This window comes from Phalacrocorax aristotelis, chromosome 2 (genome assembly GCF_949628215.1).
Source record: "Phalacrocorax aristotelis chromosome 2, bGulAri2.1, whole genome shotgun sequence".
Classification (NCBI taxonomy): domain Eukaryota; kingdom Metazoa; phylum Chordata; class Aves; order Suliformes; family Phalacrocoracidae; genus Phalacrocorax; species Phalacrocorax aristotelis.
The window spans coordinates 139,911,049-139,925,659 of NC_134277.1; positions in this window are offsets into that span (position 1 = coordinate 139,911,049).

A 14,611-nucleotide genomic window follows, 5' to 3' on the forward strand; every position below is an offset into this window, starting at 1 on the left:
TGAACTGGTTCCACATGGGTCCCTTCCACAGAATGCAGTCCTTCAGGAATGGACTGCTCAGGTGTAGGTCCCCCATGAGGTCACAAGTCCTGCCAAGAGCCTGCTCTAGAGTGGGTTTCCCACAGAGTCACGGCCTCCTTCATGCATCTACCTGCTCCAGCGTGGGGTCCTTCATGGGCTGCGGGTAGATATCTGCTCCACCATGAATCTCCATGGGCTGCAGAGGGCCAGCCTGTCTCACCATGGTATTCACCATGGGCTGCAGGGGAATCTCTGCTCCAGTGCCTGGAGCACCTCCCACTCCTCCTTCTTCACTGACCTTGGTGTCTGCAGGGTTGTTCTTCTCACATACTGTCAATCCTCTCTTCTGGCTTCTGTTGCGCAACAGTTTTTACACTTTCTTAAATATGTTATCCCTACGGCGCTACCAGTGTCGATGATTGGCTCAGACTCGACCAGCAGCATGTCTGTCTTGGAGCCGGCTGGAATTGGCTCTACCAGACATTGGGAAAGCTTCTGGCATCTTCTCACAGAAGGCACAACTGCAGCCCCACTGCTATGAAAACTTCCCCAGGGAATGCGGATCCCGCAAGGACAATATTGGGTGAACTCACCCAGTACCGTCTGTGTCGTATGCGTTAGCCACCGTCCAGAGGTTGGGAACCCACAGTCCCACTAGGGTCATCACGTTGTTACCAAAATGGACTTACTTGCATTTTTCTTTTCTTCCAGTTTGCATGTGGGTACTGCACAGAAGGCAGCAGAAGTACACACTAGCTAAAACCCCTTTTTTATTGCCAGCAATAAAGGTGGCTCTCAACTGGGAGCATGAATAGGACCCCATGTTACAGCTCTTGATTCCTTATATGCAATCTGGAGACTATTCACATATTCATTTTTACAGTGTACATAACTGATTGGCTTTGGTCACAACATCGTCTATTACCATTCCCTTCACACTGCAGGGGGGTTGGACTGGATGACCTCTAAAGGTCCCTTCCAACCTAAAGCATTCTATGATTCACATTTGACCATTAGTACACCCAAACTCCACCATGCAAGCATGCATAGTATGTATTTATTAGCTGAGTTTGCACAATGTTGTTGCAACTTTGCTGCTTTCAGGCAGTTTGGCCTGGTTTCTTCTAGCCGCAAACCCACTTATATAGGCAAGGTCACTGTCTGTCAGTGCTCCCACAATCACCAAGGCTGTGTCTCCAAATGCCACCTCCCTGCCAAAGGCTGGGAGCAAGGTGGGCAAGAGGCCGGGAGGGGACATAGCCAGAAGAGCTGACCCAAGCCAACCAAAGAGGTATCTCATGACAAATGGGGTCAGGCTCAGCAATAAAAGCTAAGAGAAAGGAGGAGAGGGAAAGGGAGCATTTGTCATTAAAGCATTTGTCTCCTGGAGCATGCACTACATGTACTGAGGACCTACTTCCCAGGCAGTGGCTGGACATCACCTCCTGATGGGAAGTAGAGAGTAAGGCTTTCTGTTTGCCGTTGTTTCCATGCACAGCCTTTGCTTTTCCTTCATTTAACTTCCATTATCTTGATGCATGAGTTCTTTTTCATCTTATTTTCTCCCCACCCCCGTCCTGCTGAGAAGGGGAGGGAGAGCGCGGCTGGGTGGGCACCTGGCAGGCAGCCAAGGTCAGCACACCACAAAGGCCATACTCAGCCCTCCACAGTGTGCAGGGGGCCAGGACATACTGCACAAGGCCATCCTGTCCCACCCCTCCAATGAGTGCTCGGGGCCAGGCCACACATTTAAGACTACACTCGCCCATCGCTAGCCCATGGCAGACGCTGTCTCCGCTCCTGCACAGTGAAGGGAGGCAGCGGCTGACACAGGCTCAGGGGCCTGCCGCCCCTCACAGACCCAGGGAAGGCAACCAGTGGTGATGCTTGGCAGCAGCGTTCGGTGGCCAACGGCCCGCTCCCCACACCTTCGGCCATGAGGCGTGACATTGCGGGCTGGAGGATCGTGGCACACAGCTGCCTCTCGCCCCGCTGGGGCCCAGCGCAGCTCCCCTGCTGCCCTGCACAGAAGGAGAAGCACGGCGAGATCAGGAGGCCCTGCGGGCTGAGCTGGGAGGTGAGTGTCTCCACTTCCAAGACCTGCCCCGCTGCGCCCAGCCTCAGGGCCCTCCTGGGCACCAGGACCATTGGGAGTTGTAGAGCTCCTGCCTCCCTGAGAGAATTGGGCCCCAGGCCCCGGCAGTGGCCGGCCACCAGACCAAGCCTCGGTCTTCCTGATGCTACAGGAGATGCCCCCTAAAAGCCACAGTACTGGGCAGCAGACGACATGCCAAGCTGTGGCAGGTGCTCTGCTCTGGGTGTCAGAGCCTGCAGCGGAAGACTTGGTGCTTCCTGGTAGCTCCTGCAGCCACCCAGAGGAGCAGAACACCCACCTGCAGCATGTCCTGGAAGACCTGGAGAGGCAACGCAGTGCCCTTGAGATGGAGAGCTGCCTCTTGAGAAAGAGAAGCTCTCTGGAAGCGTGCAAGGAGGCAGAGAGGCTCAAGCAGAAAAATGCTCAGCTAGCTGCCCTCGCCGAGCAGCTGAAAGAAAGATGCAGGCATCTGCAGGACACCATTGAGCACCTGATGAATACTCCAGTGCTACTGCCCATCCAAAGCTCTGCTGAGGAACCGTGCATGAAATCGTTTCCTCAGCAGAGAGCTGGAGAAAGGACAGAGCCTGCTAGACCTTTGTGGGCACAGGCCCAGCAGACTGAAGTCTCTCAGAGGGCAGCTGAGGAGCTTCAGGCTACACTGGCTGCAGGCAACATGGGCTCATGTTATGTGAGCTCCCTCAGCCAAAAGTGTGAGGAGTTACAAGGGCAGCTCACAGAGATGATGGATGAAAACACCACACTGTCTGAAGAACATTCTCACTGCTGTGGGCAGATGCGCTGGGCAGGAAATATTCAAGCTGAAAAAGCTGACCTGAAAGGCCAACCGATGCAAGGGGCAGGGGAGGAAAATTCTGTCATCCAAGCCACCAGCTGTCTTCAAACCCAAATGAAAGATGCAGAATGCAAACTGAGAAATGGCAGGAAGTGCTCAGGCAGAAGTCAAACGGGACCACCAAGGTGGCACGCAACCATTTCAAGCCCTGGGGAGTGAACTGGAGAATCGGTTTCAGAGCCACTCAGTATCCAAAAGCTTAGAAGCAAGCATCTACTCAACAACAGAATGAAAATAAAATCTCAACTAGTGCTCAAAAAATGTAGAATGACCACGTTTTTCAAATAAGTATGGGACATCTGGACACCTGAAGAGGCTGATGATTCTTTTTTAATGGTCAGACGGAGACAGCACATAAAACAGTGACTTATAGAAGAGCAATGTATGATGACAGTAATTCATAAGCACAGAAGCCTTCAGTGAGTTTAACACATTCCATAAGCCAACCTGAGGTTACTGTCTTCTTCCTGCAAGTTTGTTTGAGTCAATGGTCTTATTAAAAAAAAAAAACCAAAACAAATTAGACAGCTAACAATTTCATAATAAATAAATAATCAGAACTCTGGTAGATTTTTTTAACTATGAGGTGTATAAAACTAATGTAATCTTACCTGTCCTTGTAATTTTCTCCCTCTTTCCCACCTATTCCTTTCACTCTTCAATTATCTTTGACCAGTTCTGACACTATTTAAGAAAACAGAATCTATCTTTTGTTTTGTTTGTGTTACTTTAACTACAAATGCTTCTAACCCATGTTTAAAACTTGGAGTCCCCTTCCAGACTTAGAGAAGCAGGTTAGATTCAAATTTCGAAGTACAACTCCTCTCAGAAGTTCTCACTGAAGGAAAAATTAAACAGGATTAACTTCCTGTTTTGTCACTCAGGAAAGGTGAAACAGTAAAACAAACTTCTTAATTGTTTTAAAACCACAAGATATTCTGATTTGAAAAGATAACTATTTTGCAGGTAGTGAAAATCTTCTAAAATCACACCATCTTGATAGATTTGCCAGAACTATCTTCTTTGAGAACAGTTCCTGGAACGTCAGTACCACTGACTAAATCACAGTTGTTTTCTTGGCCAGCATCTACAATATTTTTATTGATGCTTCTATGTTGGGGATGAAAAGAATTTGCATCCTGCATATTTCCTCTGGTATTTCATCTTTATTTTGACTATATGTACAACATGATTACTACAACATAAATACCGTCAGTTTGAAGGTCATATTCTAAACCAATTTGTAGTTAATGCTCTTAAAACTTATTCTTTATAAAGCTTTTGAAAATTTGGTTTTGATAAATTTGCGGAGATATGGATGTATATTAGAGATTTTCATTTATTCAAAAAGTTTACACAGAAACATTTCCAGTTCACCAAATCAGACAAAATTTCTCTTTTTCATTGAAGACCACAAGGTGGCATGTGAAACATACAATAAACTTACTTGAAAGAATACAGTAGAAACCTAGTATGCAGTTCTACCAGATGACCGTTACCTGAAAATGTACACAGTTTTAAGCAGTAGTCTACATTTTTTTGTGGGGTTTTGACTTTTCCAGTCCAAGCTCTTTACACTGGAAAAGGAATAAGGTGCACAAGCCTTTTATTAATGAGGACTATTCTTTCTAATATAAAAGAATATTAGGTCATTCTAACACAGACACTGATTCTTGTTACCCACAGAGGTAAAATACAGAATAATCAGTGTAAACCTCAGAAATTTTTTTCCATCATTTCTACTCAACAGCCATAAGAACCAAACAGACCATCATGTATGCAGCTGTGGTGTGCTAAACCTTCATCTTAATGAAAAAATCATTACAGGTTTTTGTTAAACATTAAACTATATTTTAAAATGCAAAAATATGGCATCTCATACTGTTGTGCTACACCATAGAAGGTCTGAGCCTATTCACACTGATGTCTGTTTGAGTACAATGAAAATTTTTTTCTCTTATCTCACACACCTCTGAATTCAGCTGATTCAGCAGATGTCTTTGGGATGCCTAAAGGACTCTAAAGCTGTGAGGGTGTTAACCATTAGGAGCTAGTTGTTGGGGTGTCTTCTTTTCATATGCTTTATCTGAGATTATAACACCAGATTTTTGCCATTGCCAGTAAAGACTATATTATGTTTATGTGCTTACTCTTCTTATTTGCACTCCAGGGAAACACCTTCATTCTACAGAACACTTCAAATGCATTCTCAAACCTCCAAAATGCCTCTCTGACCCATCCCAACTACCATCTCAGCCTGTCTGTGCTGTTTTCCCCTGTATAACTGTGAGCCTGTTAAAACTTCACAGGCATTTCGTATATTGGCCAAGTGTCAATAACCTGATGGAAGACCCCCACAGAAGAGGTCCATGTGCTCCAGCCTAGAGACTTGGGAAAGTGTCATGCTAATACCTATAGGAATTCAGACAATTTGACCTCTGTCAGAGTGGTGTTTGGTACCCTGTGCATGTGGGCTGGTAAATGGGGTCCTCGCTTAATATCTCTTTTACATATATATTGTTCATTAAAATATCCCACTTTTTTTTTTTTAAGGTCTTTTTCTGGAATTTACCCCCTCCCAAACTGTTACGTTTGTGCTGAAAATATGCCTTACGTTATTCCCAGATGACACATGCCAATTACGTATACAAACAGGAAGAGAGGGCCATGTGTTTATGCCTGAAAACTGAGGAAATTATTAACAGTGTTGATTCATTTTGGCTTACTATAAATTCCTCAACACATAAGTACTATTGCTAAAAGCCACAGACCTTCAGCAGAATACTCATCAGGAATTACCTGCTCCTACATGAACAAGAATTAATTGCACTTACTAACAAAACAACTAAAGCTTGGATTATCAGTGAATGGGGTTGAACATTGTAGTCAACAAGTATCAGGGAGGTTTTTTTTCTCAATCTCTCGCTAAAAAAAAAAAAAAAGTTTTGCCATAAGCATTAGTTTGATGGAACAAATATGACATTTCATTAAACAAAAGAGCATCTATTGGAAATGGTTCGGAATCACAAAATTTGGGCAAGATTTGACCTTGCTCAAGCCTGAACGGTTTCAAACCTGGAGCTGGAAACTGGGGCTGTTGCTTCTGCTGAGAATTCAGCCTTGTACTGTACTAAGTATGCCTAGTTCCTACAAGTCTTAGCTCCTCATTTCACTTACAGATAGGCTGCATCTTAATATGATTTCAAGGCGCATAGGTGTGGTCAAATAAACATGCCAATATTTTACCCTTATTGAAAGCCAACACAAAGCACAAAAAGCAAATATTTAACATTTCCAGCCCCTACTTGACCACCTGGTTCTATGCACCCATTTGATTACCTAGACCTCTCCTTGCAGTCTTGTAGTGAAGTAATGAATGTTACCTTTTATGACTCTGTCATGACTGACAGCTTGACAGCTACTTGGAGACAATTGTAGCTATTCAAGCTACAGGACAGAACTCCAACAGATTATGTACTTCTGGGAACTGTAATTACAGACGTGGAAGATTTTTGATGCTCTAGTGGTGTTTTGCCTCAAATCTGCCACACTTGCATACCAGTTTAAATTTAAAAAGAGAAAAAAAGGGAAGAAAAATAAATTTTGCTCTAATGCACTGCTAAAGTAAATTTTTCAGCTTGCTCCCAGCTGAAATAATTTTGTGGGAAACACCAAGAACATCAGCATTTTAGCCTGAAAATCAAAATAAAGGTTAAAACCTAGAAGAGGGGAGAAGGGGGAAGTTGAAGCATTTGAGGAAATACTCCAGCCTCAAAAATGAACATAGCCTGATCCTGAACATAGCAGACCACTGAATATTTTATACTACCTGTGCTAGTAAATTCAGAGGTGTCAGACCCTGGCACACGATCTTTTGACAGAAGATTGTTCTGTCAGAAGACCATTAGAATAAATCCGTTCAGGAGTTAGAGCCAGAACATATTCTTAACAGGCATTTCTGATGAAGATTCTCTGTTTTGGATGGATGACAGTCATCCCATGCTAGCTAGCCTCATTGTTAAGAAATGATCCAGCACCAGGAGACCTGGGCTCCATGTGGCCCCAGAGAATCCAAGACAGCACATATTGAGAAAGGTACAGAAAAGTACCACGGTGTTATTGTGTCCAAGCAGAATCCATCAAAATTTTCCTCACTTTCCCTTCCTCCTTCTCTGCTGAGCTTTTGCCTCTGCATTGCTTCCAGACAGAGGCCTTCACTGGATTCATGCAAAGCAGATGACTAGGAAGAGGACGGGCATCATAAAACTGCCCATGTCCCACAAGCAAGAATAGAAAAGGGGAACCTCAGTGAACACAGCAAATAAACATAGAAATGATTCAAGCATGGGGTGGCTTTGTCAAACTGGTAGTGCTGAAAGGAAATATTTATCTTCAAGAAAGCACCAGTGTTTATCCTGACATTATATTTACGACGTGTCATCACCACATGGGCACCACCACAGCTGTAGTACAAGATGGAAACAAAATCCCAGGTGACTCAGAAGTATTGTACTGCCAAGCACTCCCTCCCTCCCAACTGCTAGAAAAGCTCCTAGCAGCTCTGCCCCTTGATTAAGTCAGCTGGGTAGTGTCGACATGCTGCAATAGCTGGATACAAGTACTCTTACACAGATCTCTTAATGTAAAGTCATGTAAACAGTCATCTAAAGCAATAGGTAATTATTTCAAAAGAATTCAGATGTTCAGGAATGGTCCAGCTTAGTGTGCGGCAGATGCGAACAAGGAGGGGTTGGTTAGGGCTGGTAGGAGACTACACAGACGATTGTAAAGGGTGTTGGTTTCCATGGTGCTCCTCCAGTGTAGCCTTCATTATCAACAGATCTGAGCAAGTGTATCATTATATTGCCAGGGTGGCAGCAGGCAAAACAGGATCTCAGCCAGAATCTAGACACCTGACTTTTTTTTAGAAAATACCAGGACTGGAAACAATTTCTCACTGCTAAGAACAAGCACAATTGAAGACGTTACTACCAAACTCCTTCATTCTTGGTACGCAGACAGTACAAAATATTCAGACAAAACATTCCTTTTAAAAAAGTTATTATAAACCACATTTTCATTTTCTTTTCATTTAAAAGCTTGGAAAATCCACCAAAAAAAGCAAGGACAAAGGCATTGTGATTACCGAATAAAAACTCATTTTCTAAAACAGGGTCCTTTATACAACTCCAAATATACAAATAAAATTCAGGGAGTATCAAGAATTGAGAGAAAAATAATGTTTTTTCCCCAAATGGTTCAGAATATTTGATAGGTAACAGGCTCCGTCATGTTTAAGTCCAACAAAAAAAATACAGTAAAGTTGTATGAGATGTATAACGGCTAAATATGTAAGTTCTGACTATTTCCATGCTTTTATATTCCTTCATATGATCATGTAAACAGTTTTATTTAAGTGATACAGGTTAGTGTATTTAAGATCAGCATTTCCCTGTCCTCAGGTTAGTCATATCCAGTAAATCTTGATAATGGATATTAAATGTTTTATGTTCATAGGAAATTATATTAGTGACCTGAACACACGTTCAATTAACTTCACAAGACATAACCACTTTCTCTATTTGATTTTAATCACTTACCATTTGCTTTTTTACTACCTCGCAAAAAATACGGCATCTTGCTATATGAACCTCTACAAATTTTGTGGGCAAAATAATAATTCCATTATGCTGGTCCAGTCATTTTAAATCCTGACATAAAAATGATCCTACTTGCAAAATACCTGTAAATATAATCAAAAATAAGATTAAAAAAATAGTCTAAAAAACCAAGGAAGGGCCCTGGCAGAGCCAAAGTAAGGCTGTATTTATGAGGCAGGACAGATGTTGACGATCACAGCTCAGGTGCCACTGTTTGGTGGGACTTATTGATAGCTGTCCTCTCTGAATATTGCATGACTGTAAGGGAAGCACAGCACAAGAAGATGAGGCAATGAGGAGGGATAATATGATATGCAGGTAGATGTCCTCCCAGATTTTCTCCAGATAGGTCACAGCTAGGTGGCACATCCAGACTGAGATCCATCCTCGATCCCAACACACAGTCATAGACTAAGTGTTTGATACAGTCACCTGGTTTTTATAGTCTTCCAGCTATTGACATCAGAGAGGATCATTCAATTGTAGTCTCTGATTTTCAGTGTAATTCCAGTTGTTCCATTAAACCCAGATATATTTATAAAACAAATGACCAAAAAGGCCAGACCTAAGGCATATAGGCAGCATAAATTACACATGCACAAATGGGAACAAACCAGAAAGCTATTCTTTCTAAAAACTGGCATACAAGGAGAACTGCACTGAAAGGAAAGTATTTGAAACCACAACAAATTGAAACTGAATTATAGGGAGAAAATGATCTTTGGCTAGGATTATATCAGTTTTAAAACTAGATCATGAAACCATAGCTTCTTTAAATCTGAACATCTTGCCTTGACAACAAAGAGATCTGTACAACTTCCTGTGCTGTTGTAGAAACACAGCAAGTCTGGTGAATTTTAGAAACACCACAACTGCATTTGGTGTTTAATGTCCACAAAAATGAAGGCACTAAAAACCTTCTGGATGGAGGGAAAAGGCTGCAACAAGTTACTTCAGAAAAACGAGTCTTTCAATTAGTAAAGATATGCATGTGGTGTGCATGTTTATACACATATATAAGAATATAAAGGGGTGCATGAACATCTGTGCACTGGAGGCCTGTCTTTCAGATAGCATGAGTTCCACAGATACACACTTCCCAGAAAAAAAAAAAAAAAAAAAAAAAAAAGAGGAAAAAAGCACCTTTCTGTATTTTGTACAGAATATCTTCTCAACATCTGTGTGAATACCTGTTTACAGTAGAAACCTAAAAGCTCTTTCCATTCTATGCTGCCCACAGGGAAGAATGTCAGAAAGCAAATACCACCTCAGTCTCAAAAATGTACTTAATTTTAGTTGTTATTTTAGTTGATCTTTTATACGGAGATACAAGGCATGGAAAGCATTTTACAAGTCCTTATCATCATGTACTGAACTGTTGCTGTACGCTTCTACGGGAGAACTTATCTTGGGCCGCATCTCCGGGACACAGGGCTCTACCCACCCCGGGGACAGTGATGCACAGACATCAATGTGATGGATACAAAATGTCCGTTTATTTGGCTGCGTCACACGCTTATATAGCTCTTGCGCTTCCTGTTCCTGCCACTCCTATGGGGAGGAGTCTATCTTTCCGTCACATCCCGTGATCTTCCGGTCGCCGATCCCTGTCTATTCCCCTACACTGAACATACAGTAGCTGCACTCCCAGATTTTGCAAGATGAAGACTAAGCTGTGTTGGTTTTGGCTGGGATAATTTTCTTCATAGTAGCTAGCATGGGGCTATATTTTGGATTTATGCTGAAAACAGTGTTGATAATATAGAGATGATTTAGTTGCCGCTGAGCAGCACTTACACAGTATCAATGCCTTTTCTGCTTCTCACCCACCCCACCAGCGAGCAGGCTGGGTGCACAAGATGCTGGGAGGGGACACAGCTGGGACAGCTGACCCCAACTGACCAAAGGGATACTCCGTACCATATGGCATCATGCTCAGCATACAAAGCTGGGGGAAGAAGGAGGAAGGGGGGACACATTCAGAGTGATGGTGTTTGTCTTCCCAAGTAACCGTTGCGCGTGATGGAGTCCTGCTTTCCCGCGGATGGCTGAGCACCTGCCTGCCAACGGGGAGTAGTGAATGATTTCCTTGCTTGGCTTTATTTGGATATGCGGCTTTTGCTTTACCTATTAAACTGTCTTTATCTCAACCCATGAGTTTACTCACTTTATCAACACAGACCTTCAGAAAATTCCCATGTGAAGGGAAGGGTCAGACTAAAGACTTCTTAACAAGAATGAAAAGGTCAGTATGGGAATCCTCACAAGTTAAAAATTCAAAGAAGAAACCAAGAGGCAGCTGTTTATCTGCTACATGGTCTAAATACTGTCTCTATCATTTAGAAACAGCATTTAACAAAAGCCTTCATTTTTCAAAAACCTTAGGAAGCCCACATGAATAGGGATCCTATCTACAATCATAACGAAGGACTTTGAAGCATCTCTTTGAGTATTAAGAGTACTTTTTTATTCTTACCTCCTGCATTAGATAACAAGCAATGTGAAAGGCACACCTTGATGTACCAGGTCGTTTATCATCTGACACAGCAAAACAGACGGCAAATTACAGATTACATCAACTGCTCCTTCAAATGTAGCAGCAGCACTGTCAGAAACAGTGTGGACTTAATTAGGACCAAAAGAGGTTTATTGCATAAATAACACATTAAAGGTGATTAGCAGATATTCCCAGTTGTTTTTATTAGTATAATCATGCAAGTATGCATCTTCTCTATTGTCAACTGCACATTTTCAAATTGCAGTTTAACAGGTCTGTGCTTTGCTAAAGGCCTGTGCAATAACAAGCAAAGCTGTTCTGACAGCCAGCCCCAGGAACCGGAAGAAAACTAAAACCTACTTTTCCTCCCCAGTCCTGTGCTCAGGCCCTGGTCCCTATATTCTGACTTTCTGGTCTGTATTCTTTCTTTATCCCAGGATTATTCAGATAGAAATAACGTTAATTTATCCAGAAAGTCTGTTTGCTCACTGCTTTGAAACTTCCTGCAGATTTAACTCTTCAATGTGATTCCAGAAAACTGGGGTGGAAAATGCCAGTGCTTTGCAATGCAGAGATGCTCAGGTTTCTTCTAGGTGAGCATTGTATCCCGCTAACACCACCAGAGAGGAACACACAAACAAGCACTGGCACAAGCAGCTTCGCTACACATTGTCTCCATCACCCTTCTCATAACAACCACACCTTTGGCAAGTCCATCACATACTCTTCACTTACAAGGGAGCTGCACTTCCTCTGTGAGTGAAGTTTGAGGTGTCACTATGGTTGCATAGACAGAAAGATGGAGTTTTACAGGAAAATGCTTATTTTCTCAATGTTCAACATACTGAAAGTGTAAAAACTAATCAGAGTTCACCGTTCAGTCACTGACTATCCTTAAATCTGCTACTGATATTTCCTGCAGATCACTTTGCACTTATTGCAAGAAGGGATCCTGCTTACATATAGAGATACCAAAGCAATTTTAAGTAAAAAGCAGTAACACTGAGAACAATAAAGTTTAGATTTTTTTACATGTGATGAACTGCTGAAACAAGTTAGGTCTTATACAGATTGAGAAATACACTTATGAAGGTATTTCTCAAAAATTGTTAAAAGTGATTAAAATCAAAATCAACTGCACGTACCATGAGTAAGTGTAATACAAGTCTCTCAGATATGAGGCTGCAACCTAATTTACAGTTGGAAACAGAAAGTCAACAGGAATTGTTACATGGCTTTCCTGAACGCCATTGCAGCACTGATTTAAAGACATTTATACAGTTAATCAAAAAATCAGAACACCACATACACTACTTCAATTGACGTCACGTTGTATTTGAGTTTTACAACAGTTAACAGTTTCAACACAATCTCAAAGGAATATTTTAAACTTTAATTTGCACTGCAATTAATTTGTATTTTAGCTGCAGTTTATGCCACATAACTTTAACAATGAAAACTTAAGCCAGCTGTGATGCCATTTGTGTCATTTGAGAGAATATACTAACAAAACAAAACAAAACAAAACAAAACAAAACAAAACAAAACAAAACAAAACAAAACAAAACAAAACAAAAAAGCGGGGTTTCCAGAAGCAGTAATGATTTCCTCTTATTTTTCCCTTGGAAGCCCCTTTCTGTCTTGGGAACTCCAAGTCACCAATTTATCTTTTTGGAACTTCTGTTTTTGTGTGCCAACAAAACATACAGCTCACCTCAGCACTACAGCCACAGAACTCAGATCAAATGGAGCATTCCTCTTCCTTTTCCACCCTTACTAGCCAGCTTGCCTTCAAACGCTGACAAAATTCCTAAAGGTCTGTAGAAGGGAGAAACTAACTACTTGTTCCTGTTACTTATCCCGTATTCCTTTACTGTGATGAAAATGTTAATATTGCTTCTACTCAGCTAGCAGAAACTAGCCCAGCGCTGTCTTAGCATGGTCCAAGACCCACTGACATCAACGGAAATGGACAGGCTCTTCAGGCAATACATAACACTGTCAGCCACAAAATCTCTCTACATTTTATAACAAAACAACTAGTTAGATAAACGACTGTCATAATACTCTTGGCACTGTTACCAATGTCATTTTTTACAGACACATTTTTTAAGTTAGTATATTTAAAATTATAAATATACATGAAATCAACACAATACACAGCAACAAGATGCGCAAATAACTTTTTGTACGGTATCTTAAAATTTTTAGTATAGTGACATTCGTAATCTCTTAATGGGAAATACCATAAATATGTATTTACACTGTGTTTTTTTAGGCCATGCTGACTGTGTATGTCCATTGCATACTATTTTCTTTAGGAAACAAAATCTTTCTTATATATCAAAGTTGAAATAGTATGACAAATAGTACTAATGACATGGTAAATACAGAGAGGGATTTGCATCAGCAAATACCCAAAACCTGCATATTGCAAACACTGCATCAAAATTACACTTCTGGGAAAGCACCTAGTGTGTCTGAAGGACATGGGCTAAACAAAAAGTGAAAATAGAGTAACTCAGCACTTGCTTTATATGGCTGCCCAGTATGTTAGTGATGCTGCAGCATTTGGAGAATGTTAATTGTCCAAGATATAAGAAAATAGGAAAAGCAGAGCAAAGCTATCTAAAGCACTAGGACCTAGGCAGAACCGAAAAATAATTGCCGTGCTTTAAAATGCATGCTGTGAAACATTGCACAACATCATAGCCTCAAATCTTAGCTCCTTCCCCTCATTCTCTAGTCCCTAGCTGTTACTGGGCAAAGAGGAGAGGTGAAAAGCCACACGTTCAGCAGAAGATCCACACATGGAAAAGTGAGGGATGTGCTCTATTTACTTCCATTTCATCCAGCAGAACTGTCACTCCTTGTGGAAAGCTACAGACTTCCAACTCTAAAGCATTTTGTTAGTTTATGAGAAGCTGACTTGGTGAACTGGCCCTGCAAAAGCCTTCCTGCGTAACCCTTGCGTAAAGCTAGCACAGGCGCCCCCGCCGATCAGGCAGCTCACTCTGAGCGCAGGCAAGGGTGAACTTGCGCTTTCTGGAAATTTCGAAATTACATTTTTGAAACGCCACTATCCTGAAAACTCTGTCTAGGACAGACATGGAGGAGACAAGCGAGTGGAAAAGCCAACTCCCCTCTCGCTTCACCTGAGCAGTGTATATACACTCGGAAACGCACAAATCACAGCTCCGGAGGGCGGCGGCGCTCCCGGCCGGGCATCCCGCGTCGTCTTTCGGGAAACGAAATAACACATTCCCCGCCCGCCTCCGGGACCGAGGGGGATGCTTCCCCCCCTCCCCTCCGGCCCGGGGGATGCCTCCCGGCTCCCCCGAAGGAGGAGGCGGCTGGTGCCCCGGCACGGCTCTGCCGGGGGACCGACTCGCTCCCGGCTTCCTCCTCCCCGAAGGACTCATCGCGGCGGCTCCGCCTTCCCCGACGCGGGAACCCGTTTCCCGCGGGGAAGGGAAGTCGTT